The sequence below is a fragment of the Oncorhynchus gorbuscha genome, linkage group LG03 (genome assembly GCF_021184085.1).
Source record: "Oncorhynchus gorbuscha isolate QuinsamMale2020 ecotype Even-year linkage group LG03, OgorEven_v1.0, whole genome shotgun sequence".
Taxonomy (NCBI): domain Eukaryota; kingdom Metazoa; phylum Chordata; class Actinopteri; order Salmoniformes; family Salmonidae; genus Oncorhynchus; species Oncorhynchus gorbuscha.
Genome location: NC_060175.1, coordinates 49,860,756 through 49,880,627, shown reverse-complemented (window position 1 = coordinate 49,880,627; position 19,872 = coordinate 49,860,756). Strand labels below are relative to the sequence as shown.

The 19,872-nt window shown below is 41.6% G+C and overlaps 1 pseudogene; it reads left to right on the top strand.

The window, feature by feature from the left end:
- Positions 1-1,220: 1,220 nt before the first annotated feature.
- LOC124031499 lies at positions 1,221-18,486 on the top strand (annotated as a pseudogene).
- The last annotated feature ends 1,386 nt before the right edge of the window (positions 18,487-19,872 follow it).

Below are 19,872 nucleotides of genomic sequence, written 5' to 3'. Positions count from 1 at the left end.
TACCCCACCAGCGTAAACAAATATTTTGGAAGGTATAGGAATGCATTTATTAATGTCTAAACGTGTTTGTTTTTTCCACGTGTATTCTATTAGACACCTTAATGCATATGCTTAAATTGTATTATGTGAGTTAAACATAAAAATAAAACATGAATATATATTTTTTAAATATCCTCAATTTGACTTTGTTTTTTACCAATCAAACTACATAACAACAAAATGGTAATAATTTATTTGAATGGTATATCTCTAGTACATTGATAAACTGGGAAAATAAAGACGTAGCCTAGGCCTATTCATAATACAGTTTAATTCATATTTAATAGGAGTGTGTGCATGCATTGATTTATTGAGCTTGTTTTGGCTGATTTCATGGGACTATAATCTATTTCCCTTCCATTTGGGACTTTTATTTGGGACTTATTTTATTGTACTATTCAACATCATTTGTATAGAAGTAGCACGTTGTTTTGAACGAGGCATCAGTGGAGCAGGTATGGTGCTCTCACATTATAAGGGGGGAATTTGCTGCACTGATAGACATGCCATTTTCAAAACAACTGGGAACTCAGAAATCTCTAAATTCCGACTCCACTGCGTTCAAGACGACTGTAAACTCGGGGGGAAAACAAGCTCCAACTGGGAAAAATCGTTTTGAACGGTCATCCGACTCGGAATTCCAACTCGGGACTTTCTGACCTGAAGATCACTGACATCACGACATCATATTTTTCAGTTTCCAGTAATCTTGAACGCACCAACATACTTGATCCTCTCCCAATCAGTAGATGACGTGGACACATTTGACATAAGTACGGAAAGTACACAAACTATAGTACCGAACCGTTTTTCATGTTCTCGTACTGAAAAAGTTTCGGCATACTGCGCAACACTAATCTCTCTGATGACGTTATATATATATTTCAGAGTAATCTAATGAATCAATGTAAGCGTCATCAACCATATATTTCCAGTCTCTATTAATCTGTGTATAGCGCAGTCAAAATTAGCTGACAAGTGGAATTATGACATTAAGTATTTAGTTTGGGGAAAATGTTAGGCTTAGGTAGAGACTGTCCAAAAGTCGTAACAAAGTAACAGACCGAGAACACAAGTGTACAACAAAGTAACAGTTCATGCAAATATTTGCGTGACATCTCACGTTGTTCTACTTTACCCCGCCTTTTTTTTTACGACGAAACGCACTCTCATTGGTCAGCGAGCTCTTGTTGTGAAAGCACACTTCCTGCTGTTCAATAAGTATGGTATGGGTATGGTTCTAACACTCCTAAAGTAGTGAAGTTCTTCATATTTTGTTGAAGGTCAGTTCACATGAAATGTATACCCAACTGCATGACGATATAAGTATACTTTATCGCATTTACTTGTTATTTATATATATATTTTCGCTCACATTAACCAATATGCTTGCTTCAGTTAGCTACTGTTATGTAGCTAGCGGAACCTGGTTATATGGAAAACATGGAATGTCTGCAGGCTAGCTTCTAGCTGTAATGAAATGTCTACGGTAGCTGCTTGGTCACTAGGGGTATCTAACATTAGCAGAATGTGTGTTGCAACCACCACTAAACGTTAGTTCATTAATTGCCACTGCACATCATAGCTAGCTAACCACAGCTAGCTATAGCTAACAGTCCCTCTGCTCAACATCATCTAGATGTGGGGAAGAATCCTGAATCCTGTGGTGATTAGCAGAGTTCGTCTCACTTCGAGTTTCAGAAGTCTCCTTACCATGCAGCTGAAGACTACAGAGGTACAGTCCTTATTCAGTGATGGACTGAATGGAATAGCAGGTGAGAGCAGAAGCCAGGTCTACTCTATCACATTTTCATCAACTCTATCACATTTTCATCAACTTTTACTTAGCTAGCTACCAACCAATTTATCTGGATCAAAGTCTAGATATTCATAACTGCCTTTCAAGGTCTGTGGCATGCAAATTCATTCGTAGCACTGTTCAGAATTGATCCTCTCAAGTAGTTTTTTTATTCTCTAATTAGTGATGAGGCCAGGACTTGAGAAGCAAGTCATCTCCCGTCTGGATTACTGCAACTCGCTGTTGGCTGGGCTCCCTGCCTGTGCCATTAAACCCCTACAACTCATCCAGAACGCCGCAGCCCGTCTGGTGTTCAACCTTCCCAAGTTCTCTCACGTCACCCCGCTCCTCCGCTCTCTCCACTGGCTTCCAGTTGAAGCTCGCATCCGCTACAAGACCATGGTGCTTGCCTACGGAGCTGTGAGGGGAACGGCACCTCAGTACCTCCAGGCTCTGATCAGGCCCTACACCCAAACAAGGGCACTGCGTTCATCCACCTCTGGCCTGCTCGCCTCCCTACCACTGAGGAAGTACAGTTCCCGCTCAGCCCAGTCAAAACTGTTCGCTGCTCTGGCCCCCCAATGGTGGAACAAACTCCCTCACGACGCCAGGACAGCGGAGTCAATCACCACCTTCCGGAGACACCTGAAACCCCACCTCTTTAAGGAATACCTAGGATAGGATAAGTAATCCCTCTCACCCCCCCCCTTTAAGATTTAGATGCACTATTGTAAAGTGACTGTTCCACTGGATGTCATAAGGTGAATGCACCAATTTGTAAGTCGCTCTGGATAAGAGCGTCTGCTAAATGACTTAAATGTAAATGTAAATGTAAGCAGGTTTGGATCCGAATGTATTAATCAGTGTGTCTACTTTTTTGTAATTATAATTGGGTGATGCAGGGGCCAATGCATGTCAACAGTATAGATCTGATCAACTTATGTATTTAGGCATGTCTGTCTTTCTCCATAGAGCTCTTTGAGAAGTACAAGTTTGAGCTGAGGATAGCAGGGGGTGTAGTGCGGGACCTCTTGTCTGGGAAACAGCCAGAGGATGTGGACTTGTGACCATGGCAACACCAGAGGATATGAAGAGCATGTTCCAGACTGCAGGGATCAGGAGGATCAACAATAAATGGGAGAAGCATGGGACCATCACTGCCCGAGTAAGCGCATCTCAAGATTACTATGAAGTTTGACCAGCTATACACAAATATTCCCTGCTTTTACAATCCAATTAAAGATACAGGATGTAAGACTGCTGTTGTAAAAGAAAGTGATGTTGCCTTTCAACTAGCGACCTTTCTTTTACACTATGATTTTGCCATGATGGGAATAATTACTTTCACACTACAGTCATTGTAGTGCAAATTATGCTGTACAGGAGGTGTGTATGCCTTTAAAACACATTTGTCTTTTCATCTCTAGCTTCACAATGAGAACTTTGAGGTGACCACACTGCAGGTGGATGTTCACTTACAGACTGGCAGAAAGATGTAGAGACCTCGCCGTAGAGACCTCTCCATGTTTTTAGGTGTGTTTATAGTATATATATTCACCTCTTCTGGTGTTCATGTCAAACTTGACATTAGAAAATCAAAAAACATGTCTGGTTTGATTTCTGTCCAAACTGGGTTAGATGGAATTCTATATAAGCGTTTCTGAAAGTTTGGTTTGGGGACCTGTTAATGGAGGGTCGCGAAGTTAATCTATAATATTTCATTAATTACTGGAATTGATTTGGCCAAGTGCAACTGCGCTCTCGGTTCAGTGCGCTCTCTGCTTAGCAGCGGTCTCTGCTCAGTTTGACAGCTGTGTGAGTGGGAGAGGTAAAGGGGAAGATGCCTGTGTGCTTTGCAGTTTACCGGATCTTTTTTCTGCAGTTTTCTTGAAGTTCACTCCGCGACCCACATGCTGCTCTTTCATACTAACTTTGAGAAATAACGAGGAGCACCCACAATGTGTTTTGTGTGGGGAAGTGTTTAGTAATGAGTCTCTCAAAACGAACAAATTAATCAAATGACACGTCCTGACTAAATATCCAGGCACAACATGACTGTAAACACAGGGAGTCCTTTCAGAACAGGGCAGAATGCTTCAGGAAACAGTGCTTCAGGAAACTTTGACAGTGGAAAGTAAGTCAGCCAACAAGGCATTGTTGTCCTTTTATAACAGGTGATGATGATACTGTAAGCAGAAATAAGGGAGTACTATCTCTCATAGTAGTAGATGTGAGATCCTCTTTCAAACAATCCCCTGGCCTTGTGATGTTACACAGCTAATAACTAACATTAGCCAAAGCAACCTAGCTAGCTACTGATAGTGCAACCCTAAGAAACAGCACAGCTGAAGATTAAAAATTCAGGCCTACTGTACATTTCGCTGTAGAAATTATTGTTGAAAACAAGTCTAGGTTGTAACTATTGCTGTTAAAATACAGTTAATTTTTATTCTGAACTAGAGTAAACTGATTGAAGCAAGATGCTTTTTGAGGCACACACACTGACATAGTTCTGGGCTCCTCATCTACACCAGGAAGCGGTCTCCTGCCTGGCTGAGAAAGCAGTAGATGTTCTGATCCAGTTTGGCACCACATACAGCTGAAGTCTGAAGTTTACATACACTTAGGTTGGAGTCATTAATACTCGTTTTTCAACCACTCCACATTTTTTTGTTAACAAACTATATTTTGGCATGATACAAGTAATTTTTCCAACAATTGTTTACAGCAGATTATTTCACTTAATTCACTGTATCGCATATCCAGTGGGTTAGAAGTTTACATACACTAAGTTGACTGTGCCTTTAAAACGTTTGGAAAATTCTAGAAAATTATGTCATGGCTCTAGAAGCTTCTGATGGGCTGATTGACATCATTTGAGTCAATAAGAGGTGTACCTTCAAAAACAGTGCCTCTTTGCTTGACATCATGGGAAAATCAAAAGAAATCAGCCAAGACCTCAGAATCAAATTGGAGACCTCCACATGTCTGGTTCATCCTTAGGAGCAATTTCCAAATGCATGAAGGTACCACGTTCATCTGTGCAAACAACAGTACTCAAGTATAAACACCATGAGACCACGCAGCCGTCATACCGCTCAGGAAGGAGACGCCCTAGAGATGAACGTACTTTGGTGCAAAAAGTGAAAATTATTATCAGAACAACAGCAAAGGACCTTGTGAAGATTCTAGAGGAAGCAGGTACAAAAGTATCTATATCCACAGTAAAATGAGTCCAATATCGACATAACCTGAAAAGTCGCTCAGCAAGGAAGAAGCCACTGCTCCAAAACAGCCATAAAAAAAGCCAGACTACAGTTTGCAAATGCACATGGGGACAAAGATCTTACTTTTTGGAGAAATGTCCTCTGCTCTGATGAAACAAAAATAGAACTGTTTGGCCATAATGACCATCGTTATGTTTGGAGGAAAAAGGGGGAGGCTTGCAAGCCGAAGAATACCATCCCAACCGTGAAACAGAATCATCTTGTGGGGGGTGCTTTGCTGCAGGAGGGACTGGTGCACAAAATAGATGACATCATGAGGCAGGACAATTATGTTGAGGCAACATCTCAAGACATCAGTCAGGATGTTAAAGCTTGGTCTCAAATGGGTCTTCCAAATGGACAATGACACCAAGAATACTTCCAAAGTTGTTGCAAAATAGCTTAAGGACAACAAAGTCAAGGTATTGGAGTGGCCATCACAAAGCCATGACCTCAATCCTATAGAAAATTTGTGGACAGAACTGAAAAAGTGTGTGTGAGCATGGAGGCCTACAAACCTGACTCAGTTACACCAGCTCTGTCAGGAGGAATGGGCCAAAATTCACCCAACTTATTGTGGGAAGCTTGTAGAAGGCTACCCGAAACGTTTGACCTAAGTTTAACAATTTCAAGGCAGTGCTAGCAAGTATTAATTGAGTGTATGTAGACTTCTGACCCACTGGGAATGTGATGAAAGAAATAAAAGCTGAAATATAAAATACTAAATAAAGTGGTGATCCTAACTGACCTAAAATAGGGCATTTTTACTAGGATTAAATGTCAGGAATTGTGAAAAACTAAGTTTAGAGGGGCGGAGCTAGCATGTTGGAGTGAACGGCTGTGCGTGAGAGGCTCCTGCAACTTTTTTGCAAAATAATCTAATTTAACCTACTTTATTGCACTTTTTACAACAAACGTTTCTTTCTAATACAAGATTGTAACTTTTTATATGAAAATGCCGAGTAATAAGCGACCAAAGGACAATAAATCCACAGCAGAGGCCTACTCCCCACTAAACAACGAGACAGACATGACGGGAGGCACCTGCAACAACGTGACACTTACAGAACTTACCCGGGCTTTGGGGGAGCTACGTGTTGCTATAGCTGAGGATCTTAAGGCCACTATTGCTGAGCTGGACACCAAAATCGAGAGCGTCATTCGAACGGTCGCTTCGCATGGCCAGAGTATTGTGGACCTTGAGAAAGCTTCTGAATTCAACGCTGGTAGGATCGACGAGTTAGAGAAGCTATGCTCGTCATTGCAGGATACTGTGCAGAGGCTTTCTGTGAAAGTGGTGGACCTGGAGGGCCGATCCAGACGTAATAACCTTCGCGTTGTTGGTCTGGCAGAGGGGATAGAGGCGGGCTCTCGCCCTACCGACTTCTTCGCCAAGCTACTGAAGGATGCAATGGGATCGGATGTTTTGGATTCGGATCCCCAGCTGGACCGCGCACATCGCTCCCTTGTCCCAGTGCCTGGACCGGGCCAACGTCCTCGCCCAGTAATAATCTGTTGTCACAGTTTCAAGACCAAGGATCTTATCCTGCGTGAAGCTCGAATGAGGGGCAACCTGTCACATAAAGGGCATCCATTCCGTGTCTATGAGGATTATGCGCCCGATGTGGCAAAGCATCGCGCCGACTACAGAGATGTCATGACTAAACTCTACAAACTCCATCTTCGCCCAGCCTTACTTTTCCCTGCAAGACTAAGAATTACCCCGCCTTCCGGTGAGAAGATTTGGCTCTCCTCGGTTTTGGACGCAGAGAAGTTTATCCAGGGATATACACCAATCCCCCGTACAGGTTAGAGTGCCTTGTTAGTGCGTGTTAGGGTCTGCTCATGGACTCGAATCCATACTATACCATATTGGGTGAAAACGTATTAAACGGGCTCAACAAGGGCTACCGAGCATGTAAGACGCTGAGCAGACCAATGGATGGCGGTCAGAGCTCTCATTTAACGTTAAATTCACTTTCATCCCGGCTGTGCTCAGCGATGCATATTTTTTACTTCCAGGTTTGATCACTGACACCTTCGGACGGATATACTTATATTCCCCCACTTTTTTGTTTCGTTATTTATTTTACAATCCTTACATCACTCTTACTACCATACCATTTATTTATTGCTTGCGGGGGACTGGGGGTGGTGGTTGGGAGGGGGCAGACGCCTGGTTAGCAAGTTGATGTTTTGTGCCATTCTGCCTTTGTCTGGCCGTGGGCCTCTCTCCCGACTAGAGTCCCACCAGCCCTCTGTAGTGCTTATGTATGTGTAGGTGTGCGTAAATATAATTACTATTTGTACTTTATTACTATTTTCTCTTAGCATTTTAGTATTATGTATGTGTATATTTTAAATCAGTGTAGATTGTTATTCTGGGGTATGAATGTTTGTATGTGTATGTGTGCATATGGATGTATATACATATTCTTTAAATATATATTTTTATATATGATTTTTTTTGTGTGGGTATGTATACATACATGTATATGTATGGATGTGTGTGTGTGTATGTATATATATATATGGGTGTGTGTATATGTGTGTGTGTGTGTGTGTGTGTGTGTATGTATATATATATGTATATGTGTGTGTGTGTGTGTGTGTGTGTGTGTGTGTGTGTGTGTGTGTGTGTGTGTGTGTGTGTGTATATATGTGTATGTAGATATATATGGGTGTGTATATATGTGTGTATGTAGATATATATGGGTGTGTGTATATATGTGTGTATGTAGATATATATGGGTGTGTATATATGTGTGTATGTAGATATATATGGGTGTGTGTATATATGTGTGTATGTAGATATATATGGGTGTGTGTATATATGTGTGTATGTATGTATGTATGTATGTATGTATGTGTGTGTGTGTGTGTGTGTGTGTGTGTGTGTGTGTGTGTGTGTGTGTGTGTGTGTGTGTGTGTATGCATGTGTATGTGTGTATGTATGTGTATATATATATATATATATATATAAGGTATATATTTTTACTTATTTTTTATTAAACATATTTTTTTATGGGGGGAACGTTTAATTTAACAAATCCTTGTTCCGATCTCCTGACCCACAGTATGTAAAGGTACGGCTGACTAGGTCGGTTGCGGATGGTTTATTTTTTGACCGGCAGTGCTTAGCAATATTATCTTGAGGCTATATCTTGCTTATTTCTGGGATTGACCCAGGATGACGCTTAAATGCGCAATATGTTTAAGTTGCAACTTATTCGGTTTAGGTTTATTAGATGCTAACTGAACACTTAACTCGGGGAGCCTCCTCAGTTCATATGTTAGTAGAAGTTCTAGGATAGTGAGAGGTGAACGTATAGTTGGTATTTTATTTTTGTTTTACCTCTGGTTCGAGGTCGCGCCGTGCTTTTTGGCATCGGCCAGACAATGTGTTTATTATTTTTATTTTTCCTTTTTTTTCTCTCCTGTTTGTACATTCCTGTTAAAGGTGGGTTGAAGGGGGGTAAGTGTTGTGGAAATTAGGGGAACAGGGGGGAAGTAAAGGTGCTTGCAGGGGGAGGGGTGGGTTGGATACTGCTCGGGTGTGGGTGCTACATATGCTGATCGTGATGGTTTGGTGCGCTTTCTTACCTTTTTATCAAGTTACATGATATGCAGGCCACCATAGGAACGAGAGGAGGGTGGGGCTTACATTCACTTCCTGGAATGTCAAGGGTTTAAACGAACCAATTAAGAGGGGCAAGGTCCTAGCCCACTTGAAAGCACTCTCGTCTGATATTATATTTTTGCAAGAAACCCATCTGAAGAATAACTCTCATAGCAGACTTAGGTGTAGGTGGGTGGGGCAAGTGTATCACTCTAACTTCTCTGCCAAAACGAGAGGCACAGCGATTCTGGTACGGAAAGGAATTCCCTTTCTACATAAAACCACTATTGGGATAAAGAGGGTCGGTATGTGATCGCAATAGGAGAAATCCACTCTACCTCAGTAACTCTACTAAATATCTATGGGCCAAACATTGACAACCCCTCTTTTTGAAAAGAGTCCTTGCCCTGATTCCAGATATCTCCCATACTAACCTGGTCATTGGAGGGGACCTTAACTGTGTGCTAGACCAATATTTGGATAGATCCTCTACCCGGCGAACCCCTACCTCCTATTCAAGCGAATTCTTGAATACCTACATAAAAAATTCAAACTTATTTGATATATGGAGGATCGCTAACCCTACGGGTAGGGAATACTCCTTTTACTCTCATGTTCAAAAACCATTATAGCAAGGTTTACACTCGAATTGACTACTTTTTGTTGGATGCTAGACTACTCCCCTATACCTGTAATGTGAGGTATCATGATATTATAATCTCGGACCACAGTCCACTCACCTTCTCCCTGAGATTGGGTGACATTGTACCAAACGAGAGGGTCTGGAGGTTGAATCCTCAGCTCCTCACAGAACCAACATTCTGTGAATATCTTAAAGACCAAATTAAATTTTTCTTTGATACCAACGACAACACAGAGACCTCCCCAGCATTATTGTGGGAAACACTGAAGGCTTATCTGAGAGGCTGTATCATCTCCTTTCAGGCTGCCAGGAGTAGGCAAAACAGAGGAAAACTGGAAGAACTAGAGGGATAAATTCACTTACTGGATAGGGAGAATGCTAGCCACCCATCTATGGAGAAACATAAAAAAATTACCTCTTTAAAATTTGAATATAATCAGATTCTCTCAGCTAAAATCGCTAAATCTTTTCTCTATGCCAAGCAAAAATATTTTGAGTTTGGTGACAAACCACACAAATTACTCGCCAGACAACTTCGAAAAAATGTGAGTGACCGAATGATTCACAGGGTTAAATCTGCATCTGGGGAATTACTCTCTTCCCCCAAAGACATCAATGACAGATTCCGGCAGTTTTATGAGACTCTATATACATCTAAAGCGGATCCTAACCCCTTAATTATGCAAACATTTTTGGAGGACTGTAATCTTCCTGCCCTGAACCAGGAAGATTCTAACTTCCTGAATAAGGAAATATCTCTTGATGAAATCCGAGAAACAATTAAATCTCTAAAGAGTGGCAAGACCCGGGCCCAGATGGATACCCTGGTGAATTCTATAAAACATTCAGCAACATGCTCTCCCCTATCTGCACAAAATGTTGATTCAGGCCAATGAGGATGGAGCTCTCCCTTCTACTTTGGATGAAGCGTTCATTACAGTTATACATAAGAAGGGTAAAGATCCAGAAGAGGTAGGGTCATACAGACCAATATCTCTCCTTAATACAGACCAAAAGATTTTAGCAAAAACTCTGGCTAACAGGCTTAGCACTTTAATTGGCAAATTGGTCCATTCGGATCAGACCGGCTTTATCCCTAACAGAAACTCATTCTTCAATCTCAGGCTTCTCTTCAATATTATGTATTCTCAGAGGTTACCCAACGTGGACCTTGCCGTCATATCTCTTGGCCGAAAAGGCCTTTGACCAAGTTGAGTGGCCCTATCTATTCAAGGTCCTACAGAAATTTAATATTGGAGATGGGTTCATAAATTGGATCCAGCTTTTATATAGGAACCCCTGTGCCAGAATACTCACTAACCAATCATTGTCGCCCCGATTTAACCTCAACAGGGGGACAAGGCAGGGTTGTGCGCTGTCGCCTATGCTCTTCGCCCTAATTATCGAACCGCTCGCTCAGACGATTAGATCTCATGCAGCAATACACGGTTATAATACTAAAGATACTCTAAATAAGATCTCCCTATACGCAGATGACATCCTCCTCTATGTAACAGAACCCCAGGCTAGTATCCCAGCTATTCTTGATGTGATCAATTTGTTTGGTACCTTCTCGGGATACAGAATAAATTGGAACAAGAGTGAATTAATGCCCACACGGTCGCAAAATACCTCCTGGCTAGAACATCTCCCATTTAAGTTATCTTCAGAAAAATGTACCTACCTAGGAATTGTAGTTACCAAACAATACTCCTTACTATTTAAAGAGAATTTCCCCTCTCTGATACAAAAACTCAAAGCAAACATACTATTTTGGAGAACTCTCCCAATTTCTCTGCTCGGAAGAATTAATGCCATTAAAATGGTCTTCCTCCCACAACTGCTCTACCTATATCAGAACATCCCAGTATTCATACCTAAATCCTTTCATAAACAACTGGACTCAATTATCAATCCTTTCATCTGGGATTATAAAACACACAGGATAGGTAAAAACACCTCTGTAAATCCAAGATGGAAGGAGGATTGTCTCTCCCAAATTTTATATTTTATTACTGGGCCGCTAACCTCCGCATTGTTACGTTTCTGTTGGATGACGTACTCCCGGCATCCAGCTGGCTTAGTATGGAGCGGGAGGAGTGTCACCCCTTCTCTATTGGCGCTGTGATTTTGTCGCCTGTCAATCTGGAGATGTCACTTTATTGTAACAATCCTATAATACATAGCACAGTCCGAATCTGGAAGCAAATTAAAGACCACTTTGAGCTCAGACCAATGTCATTCATGCTCCCTATCGCCAGGAATCCCTCCTTTGCCCCTTCTAACCTTGATAACACCTTTGAGCGATGGGGAGAGTTGGGGATAAGCACCATAGGGGATTTATACATAGAAGGGACCTTTGCTTCCTTTGAGCTGCTGAGGGAAACTTATAATCTTCCCAGAAGTAATTTTTTCAGATACCTACAAATTAGAGACTACGTTAGAAAACACCTCCCAACATTTGAGAATGCTAAACCTTCCATGTTTGACGGATGCATAAAAATATGCCCCACCTCAGATAAACTGATATCGCGTCTATATGATGCTTTTCAATCTGTTAGCACACCTTCTACTGATGCCATCAAGGCAAAATGGGAGGAAGAACTAGGGACTGACATCTCAGTGGCAGACTGGGAAGAGAGCTTGGAGTATATCCACATGCTCCATTAATTCCAGACATCGTCTCATACAATTCAAGGTATTACACAGATTACACTATTCCAAAACTAAACTGCATAGGATATTTCCTGATACATCCCCTACATGTGATAAATGTCAGGCCACGCAGGGTACACTACTCCACTGCTTTGCCCTATGCTCTAGCTTGCATGGTTATTGGTGTGGAATTTTTAGGATCCTCTCTGAAGTTTTGGAGACTTCAATAGATCCAGACCCGCTTCTGATAATCCTGGGAGTATCTGAGTCCCTAAACAGATTAACCAACCCCCAAAAACAACTAATCTCGTATGGTCTCATCTCGGCAAAAAAACTAATCTTGTTGTTTTGGAAAAGGAGGGAAGCGCCCTCTACCAAATTATGGCTCAGTGAATTGGCAAACACTGTACACTTAGAAAGAATTAGATATATTCTGAACAATAAATTATCAACATTTGATAAAATCTGGCAGCCTTTCCTCTCCTACTTGGACAGTCGGCGCTGTGAATTTGTACTTATTAACGCACTCTCAATGGTAAAATTTTTATCTACCTTTGGGCAGCGTGTGCTGGCCCTACCACCCGAGCAGTTGGGGGGGGAAATAGGGGATGGGGGATAGGGGGACATCTTCCCTCTTTCTTTCTACGTGTCCTTGTTTTGTATGTCGTGTTCTGTATTATTTGTTCTGCACCCAGAACTCTGGGTCTTGTTGTTCCTGTATGCTCTTTTATGTTTAGATAAGAATTGTATACCTGTCATGTATACCTATACACCAATCTTGTGTGTGTTTAATAAAAATATTTTGGAAAAAAAAAAAAAAAAAAAAAAAAATCAATTTCATAGTCCCACTAAGCCCAAACCAGATGGAATGGTGTATAGCTGCAGAATGTTCTGGTAGCCATGCTGGTTAAGTGTACCTTGAATTCTAAATAAATCACAGTGTCACCAGCAAAGCACCCTCACACCTCCTCTATGCTTTACGGTGGGAAATACACATGCTGAGATCATCCGTTCACCCACACCATGTCTCACAAAGAAACAACGGTTGGAACCAAAAACCTCCCATTTGGCCTCCAGATTCAAAGTTGATCCAAAGTTGATGTTGAAAGTTTATTTTGAGATGTGTCTGTTACTTGAACTCTGTAAAGCATTTATTTGGGCTGCAATTTCTGAAGCTGGTAACTCTAATGAACTTATCCTCTGCAGCAGAAGTAACTCTGGGTCTTCCATTCCTGTGGCGGTCCTCATGTGAGCCAGTTTCATAACAGCGCTTGATGGTTTTTGCCACTGCACTTGAAGAAACTTCAAAAATTCTTGAACTTTTCCATATTGACTGACCTTCATGTCTTATAGTAATGATGGTCGGTTATTTCTCTTTGCTTATTTGAGCTATTCTTGCCATAATACGGGCATGGTCTTTTACCAAATAGGGCTATCTGTCATGCCCTGACCTTAGTTATCTTTGTTTTCTTTATTATTTTGGTTAGGTCAGGGTGTGACGAGGGTGGTATGTGTGTTTTTCTTGTCTAGGGTTTTTGTACATCTATGGGGTTTTTGTATATCTAGGTCAAATGTAGGTCTATGGTGGTCTGAATTTGTTCCCATTCAGAGGCAGCAGTTTATCGTTGTCTCTGATTGGGGATCCTATTTAGGTTGCCATTTTCCAATTTGGGTTTTGTGGGTTATTGTCTATGTGTAGTTGCCTGTCAGCACTCGTGTTGTATAGAGTCACGGTTGTTTTGTTAGTTTGTTTAGTGGTCTTCGTGTAAATAAAGAAGAATGTTTTCTTAAAAAAAAAAAAAAACTAAGTTTAAATGTATTTGGCTAAGGTGTATATAAACTTCTGACTTCAGCTATACATACTCTATTTTATTCTATACTACACCACTGACTGTTAACCAGCCATCTCCAGCACATCAGAGGCTGCTGCCTATAGACATAGATTAGGAATCACTGGCTACTTTAAGGAAATGAAACACTAGCCAATTTAATAATGTCTCCATATCTTACATTACTCATCTCATATGTATAAACTGTATTCTATACTACACCACTGTATCTTAGTCCAATGCCGCTCTGACATGTGTATATTCTTAATCCATTCCTTACTTAGACTTACATGTATTTTGGGTATATGTTGTGAAACTGTTAAATATTACTTGTTAGATATTACAGCATTGTCGGAGCTAGAAACACAAGCAATTCGCTACACTCGCAATAACATCTGCTAAACACATGTATGTGACCAATAAATTTGATTTGAATATTACGATATTTCAGTTCATCCAGAGTTGTCTGGGGGTGTAAATGGGACAGGTGTTAATGTTGGACATGGCTATGGCAATTAACAAATTCGACTTTAGTATGTGAGTGTTTCTGTATGGCGTTTTTGTCCTTGTCAATATCTACCGGTCTGCCCCCAGGTTTTATGGTCAGTCAAGGCAGGGGAACATGACCCTGCACCCCTGGAGGCTATCAGGGAGAACGCCCGTAGTCTAGAAGCCATATCAGTGGAGCGCATCTGGATTGAGCTGAAGAAGATGGTGTTAGACACCCATGCTGCTCACTCACTAGAGGTCATGTATGAGCTGGCCCTGGCTCAGTATATAGGTGAGGTAGAAAGCCCTGTTTCCTAGGAAATATGGTATGGGGAGATGTCAAATATATCAAAAATCCTTACTCAAAAGGACCATTTTATGGAGGAAATGTATTTAAAGTTCCAAAAAAGCCTGGCCTTTTTATGTCCTGGTTTTGTGAGGAATCACCCAAAACCATTATAGCTGAGTAATTAGTGCCTTTTGAGATCGTTTCGGTTAGATTATTTATTTTAGATTTCGGTAACTTAAAATAATATATATATATATATATATACAGCCAGACAATGTTATCTCGTGCACCACATACTGTACTGTCTTTAGTCATCCAATTTAGCTTGGCTAGCCTTCCTATGCATGCTGCAGAGCTGTTTTACAAACCATTTTACTAGTTCTTCAAAGTAGATAAGGCATACTTTCATAAACTGTGTCTATCCCTTGCTCGTATCATTGTGTTGTGTACATTCCTCTCTGTGGTCTGTGTGTATCTAACAAGGCAGGTGTAAAATTGTATCCATCTTTGTCGAAACTGGAAACCGGTGCAATGGATTATGGTAATTTTTGTTCATTACCACGTTTCTGCGCTGAACTAGGTTGAATATTTGCTTAATGACAACTCCCTTCAGCCCAGCACCCCACAAAGTTGGACTTGATTTATCTTGTGAAAGATTTCATTTCTCTAGAGAAACGGCACTTTGGGTTTACAAAAAAAAAATGAACTAAATGCAATTCAAGTAATTGAACCAACTTCGGTCAATTAGTTGTTTAATAACCAAAACCCCCCTTTTAAATGTTGGTTATTTGCTCAGCACTATTAAATAGCCTAAATGTTCAATCGGAGAAAACACGCAACACAAGCTGCTTTCAACTTAAAGCCATTTGATGAGTCATTCTCAAAACAAAATAGAAAATATCTGGATTAACTTTTTTTTTCTCCCCATACATTGGTGTGGGTAGACCACCTTTCTCCCCATACATTGGTGTGGGTAGACCACCTTTCTCCCCATACATTGGTGTGGGGAGACCACCTTTCTCCCCATACATTGGTGTGGGGAGACCACCATTGGTGTGGGGAGACCACCTCCCCCATACATTGGTGTGGGGAGACCACCTTTCTCCCCATACATTGGTGTGGGTAGAGACCACCTTTCTCCCCATACATTGGTGTGGGGAGACCACCTTTCTCCCCATACATTGGACCACCTGTGGGGGAGACCACCTAGACCATTGGGTGTGGGTAGACCACCTTTCTCCCCATACATTGGTGTGGGGAGACCACCTTTCTCCCCATACATTGGTGTGGGGAGACCACCTTTCTCCCCATACATTGGTGTGGGGAGACCACCTTTCTCCCCATACATTGGTGTGGGGAGACCACCTTTCTCCCCATACATTGGTGTGGGTAGACCACCTTTCTCCCCATACATTGGTGTGGGGAGACCACCTTTCTCCCCATACATTGGTGTGGGTAGACTACCTTTCTCCCCATACATTGGTGTGGGTAGACCACCTTTCTCCCCATACATTGGTGTGGGGACATTGGTGTGGGGAGACCACCTTTCTCCCCATACATTGGTGTGGGGAGACCACCTTTCTCCCCAGACATTGGTGTGGGGAGACCACCTTTCTCCCCAGACATTGGTGTGGGGAGACCACCTTTCTCCCCAGACATTGGTGTGGGGAGACCACCTTTCTCCCCAGACATTGGTGTGGGGAGACCACCTTCCTCCCCAGACATTGGTGTGGGGAGACCACCTTTCTGAGATATGATTATGGAGCAGTTAAACCAATCCCACATTAATCATTAGCCTTTCATTGCTCTAATCTCACCAAGCACCATTGAGAATTGGCAAACTATCCAGTTTACAATGAGTCTTACTAAGTCCAAACTAAAACCTAAAGTATGCATGTAGGAGTCATGCAACCAATTACGTAAAGCAAACCTCAAAGCACTGTGTTTAGGTCCTCATGGTGACAGATCACTAGAAATGTTCTCAGCTAGAGCTTCTTTTTTTTAGATAGTCCCATAATTATAGTTGTGTAAGAGTTATGCTTTTATTCCCAGGTTTACCTGCAGAGGGCGACGTGGAGGAGATGAAGCAGGTCTGGCAGTACGTGAAGGACCATTCTCCCAAGCCCATGACTTCCTGGTCAAACACAGACGAGACCTCCATAAATCCGCAGGATGATTCAGACAGCATGAAGCCCTACACTGACTATATCATAGATGTAAGCACAGCCATTGCATAACAAAATGAGTTGATGTAATGATACTAACTATATTTAGAATTTTATGACTGTCAAGATGGTGTCCTTTTGGAAATGAGTTTGCCATGGATGGCCTAACCTGACAGCAGCACATGGTCTAGTAGATCATTTTATGTATATTGTTTGCAGAGTTGAGAGGTGGATGCTCAAAGTAAAGTGTGTCAGCTGCTTAAGTACTAGGGCGAGGACAAGTTACTGGCAGAGATGAGCAGATGGTCCACTCCTCGCTTCCCCGCATGTAGGCACGACTTGAGGAAGATGGGCATCACCTCTGGCAAGGAGATTGGCACTATCCTACAGAACCTACGAGACATGTGGAAAAAAGAGATGAACAAAGCCGAGCTGCTTTGTCATGTCAACAAGACATGATCCCAGTGTGTGCAGGGCTGGAAGGGGCTGAGTGTGTGTGTGCACGGCCCTGACTGAAATCTGTTGATTGCACTGGTTCACAGAACTGTAAACGTCTGCAACCATCAGGCGTTACCCCCACACACATCTTTAAGTGTTGGATATGAGAATGAGAGAGAAACCCTACTTTTTTTTTTACAGCGTTGAAATGAACTAATTTATCCCAGTGCAGCACATAGAGTTTGGATATTGTGCTCTCAGCTAAACAGCTGTCTGACATGTTTTGTTTTGTTTGTAATCAACCAGAGCCACTGCAATCTCTCAGCATCTGTGGCAGTATAGATACCGGGACCATTTGTATATTGCCTGCCCTGAAATGCCTTTGAGATTGGGCAATCTGGTGTTTAGTTTGGATTCAGTCAATAAGAGTAACTGAAAACTGGATAGTTTGCCAATTCTCAATGGTGCTTGGTGAGATTAGAGCAACGAAAGTCTAATGAGTAATGTGGGATTGGTTTAAATGTCCCATAATCATATCTCAGCAAGGCGGTCTTTGTGGGGCGAAAAAAAACAACGTTAATCCAGGAATTTTCCATTTTGTTTTGAGAATGACTCATCAAATGGCTTGAGGGTGAAAGCAGCTTGTGTATAGTGTGGTTTCTCTGGTGAAATATTTAGGCTATTTAATGAAGGTTTTGGGTGATTACTCATGAAACCAGGACAAAAAAAGACCATGATTTAGGAAGAATTGTTGACATATATTTGACATTTGTATCTAAAAGCAAACATGAGAAATAATGAATCAAAGTTGGCGTATTGTTTGCATTTTGCTTTACCGTTATGGAATTACAAAGTTCCAGAGTGAGATCTCTGATACTGTTAGAGTTATGATAAATTATATACAGAGAAAATGGCATAGTAGGCAATGTAACCAATCCAATCACTGGATTACCTTTTACTTGCATCATTGCACATCCTGCAAATTACCAGCAAACGCAACCATTTTGAATCCATTTTAACATTCACTCTGCTTTTAATGCTTACAAACAGGATTATAACTCTAGAAGTAGCAGAGATCCCACACGGGAAATTTGAATTGCCTGCAGAGTATATTATGGTCTGCAATATATACAGTGAGGAGAACAAGTATTTGATACACTGCCAATTTTGCAGATTTTCCTACTTACAAAGCATGTAGACGTCTGTAATTTTTATCATAGGTACACTTTAACTGTGAGAGACGGAATCTATAACAAAAATCCAGAAAATCACATTGTATGATTTTTAAGTCATTTATTTGCATTTTATTGCATGACATAAGTATTTGATACATCAGAAAAGCAGAACTTAATACTTGGTACAGAAACCTTTGTTTGCAATTACAGAGATCATACGTTTCTTGTAGTTCTTGACCAGGTTTACACACACAGATTTTGGCCCACTCCTCCATACAGACCTTCTCCAGATCCTTCAGGTTTCGGTGCTATCGCTGGGCAATAAGGACTTTCAGCTCTCTCCAAAGATTTTCTATTGGGTTCAGGTCTGGAGACTGGCTAGGCCACTCCAGGACCTTGAGATGAGGTTGTTGGCCAAGATCTCGCGATACACGGCCCCATCCATCCTCCCCTCAATACGGTGCAGTCGTCCTGTCCCCTGTGCAGAAAAGCATCTCCAAGAATGATGTTTCCACCTCCATGCTTCACGGTTGGGATGGTGTTCTTCGGGTTGTACTCATCCTTCTTCTTCCTCCAAACCCGGCGAGTGGAGTTTAGACCAAAAAGCTCTATTTTGTCTCATCAGACCACATGAACTTCTCCCATTCCTCCTCTGGTTCATCCAGATGGTCATTGGAAAACTTCAGACGGGCCTGGACATGCGCTGGCTTGAGCAGGGGGACCTTGCATGCGCTGCAGGATTTTAATCCATGACGGCGTAGTGTGTTACTAATGGTTTTCTTTGAGACTGTGGTCCCAGCTCTCTTCAGGTCATTGACCAGGTCCTGCCGTGTAGTTCTGGGCTGATCCCTTACCTTACTCATGATCATTGATGCCCCACGAGGTGAGATCTTGCATGGAGCCCCAGACCGAGGGTGATTGACCGTTATCTTGAACTTCTTCCATTTTCTAATAATTGCGCCAACAGTTGTTGCCTTCTCACCAAGCTGCTTGCCTATTGTCCTGTAGCCCATCCCAGTCTTGTGCAGGTCTACAATTTTATCTCCGACGTCCTTACACAGCTCTCTGGTCTTGGCCATTGTGGAGAGGTTGGAGTCTGTTTGATTGAGTGTGTGGACAGGTGTCTTTTATACAGGTAATGAGTGGAGAACAGGAGGGCTTCTTAAAGAAAAACTAACAGGTCTGTGAGAGCCGGAATTCTTACTGGTTGGTAGGTGATCAAATACTTATGTCATGGAATAAAATGCAAATTAATTACTTAAAAATCATACAATGTGATTTTCTGGATTTTTGTTACAGACCTCTACATGCTTTGTAAGTTGGAAAACCTGCAAAATCTGCAGTGTATCAAATACTTGTTCTCCCCACTGTATATAAAAAATGGTCAAATAAAAAACAAATGTATATTTTCAATATGCATGTTTATATTTTTCTATATTAATGTAAGAAATGTGTTAATGAAATAAA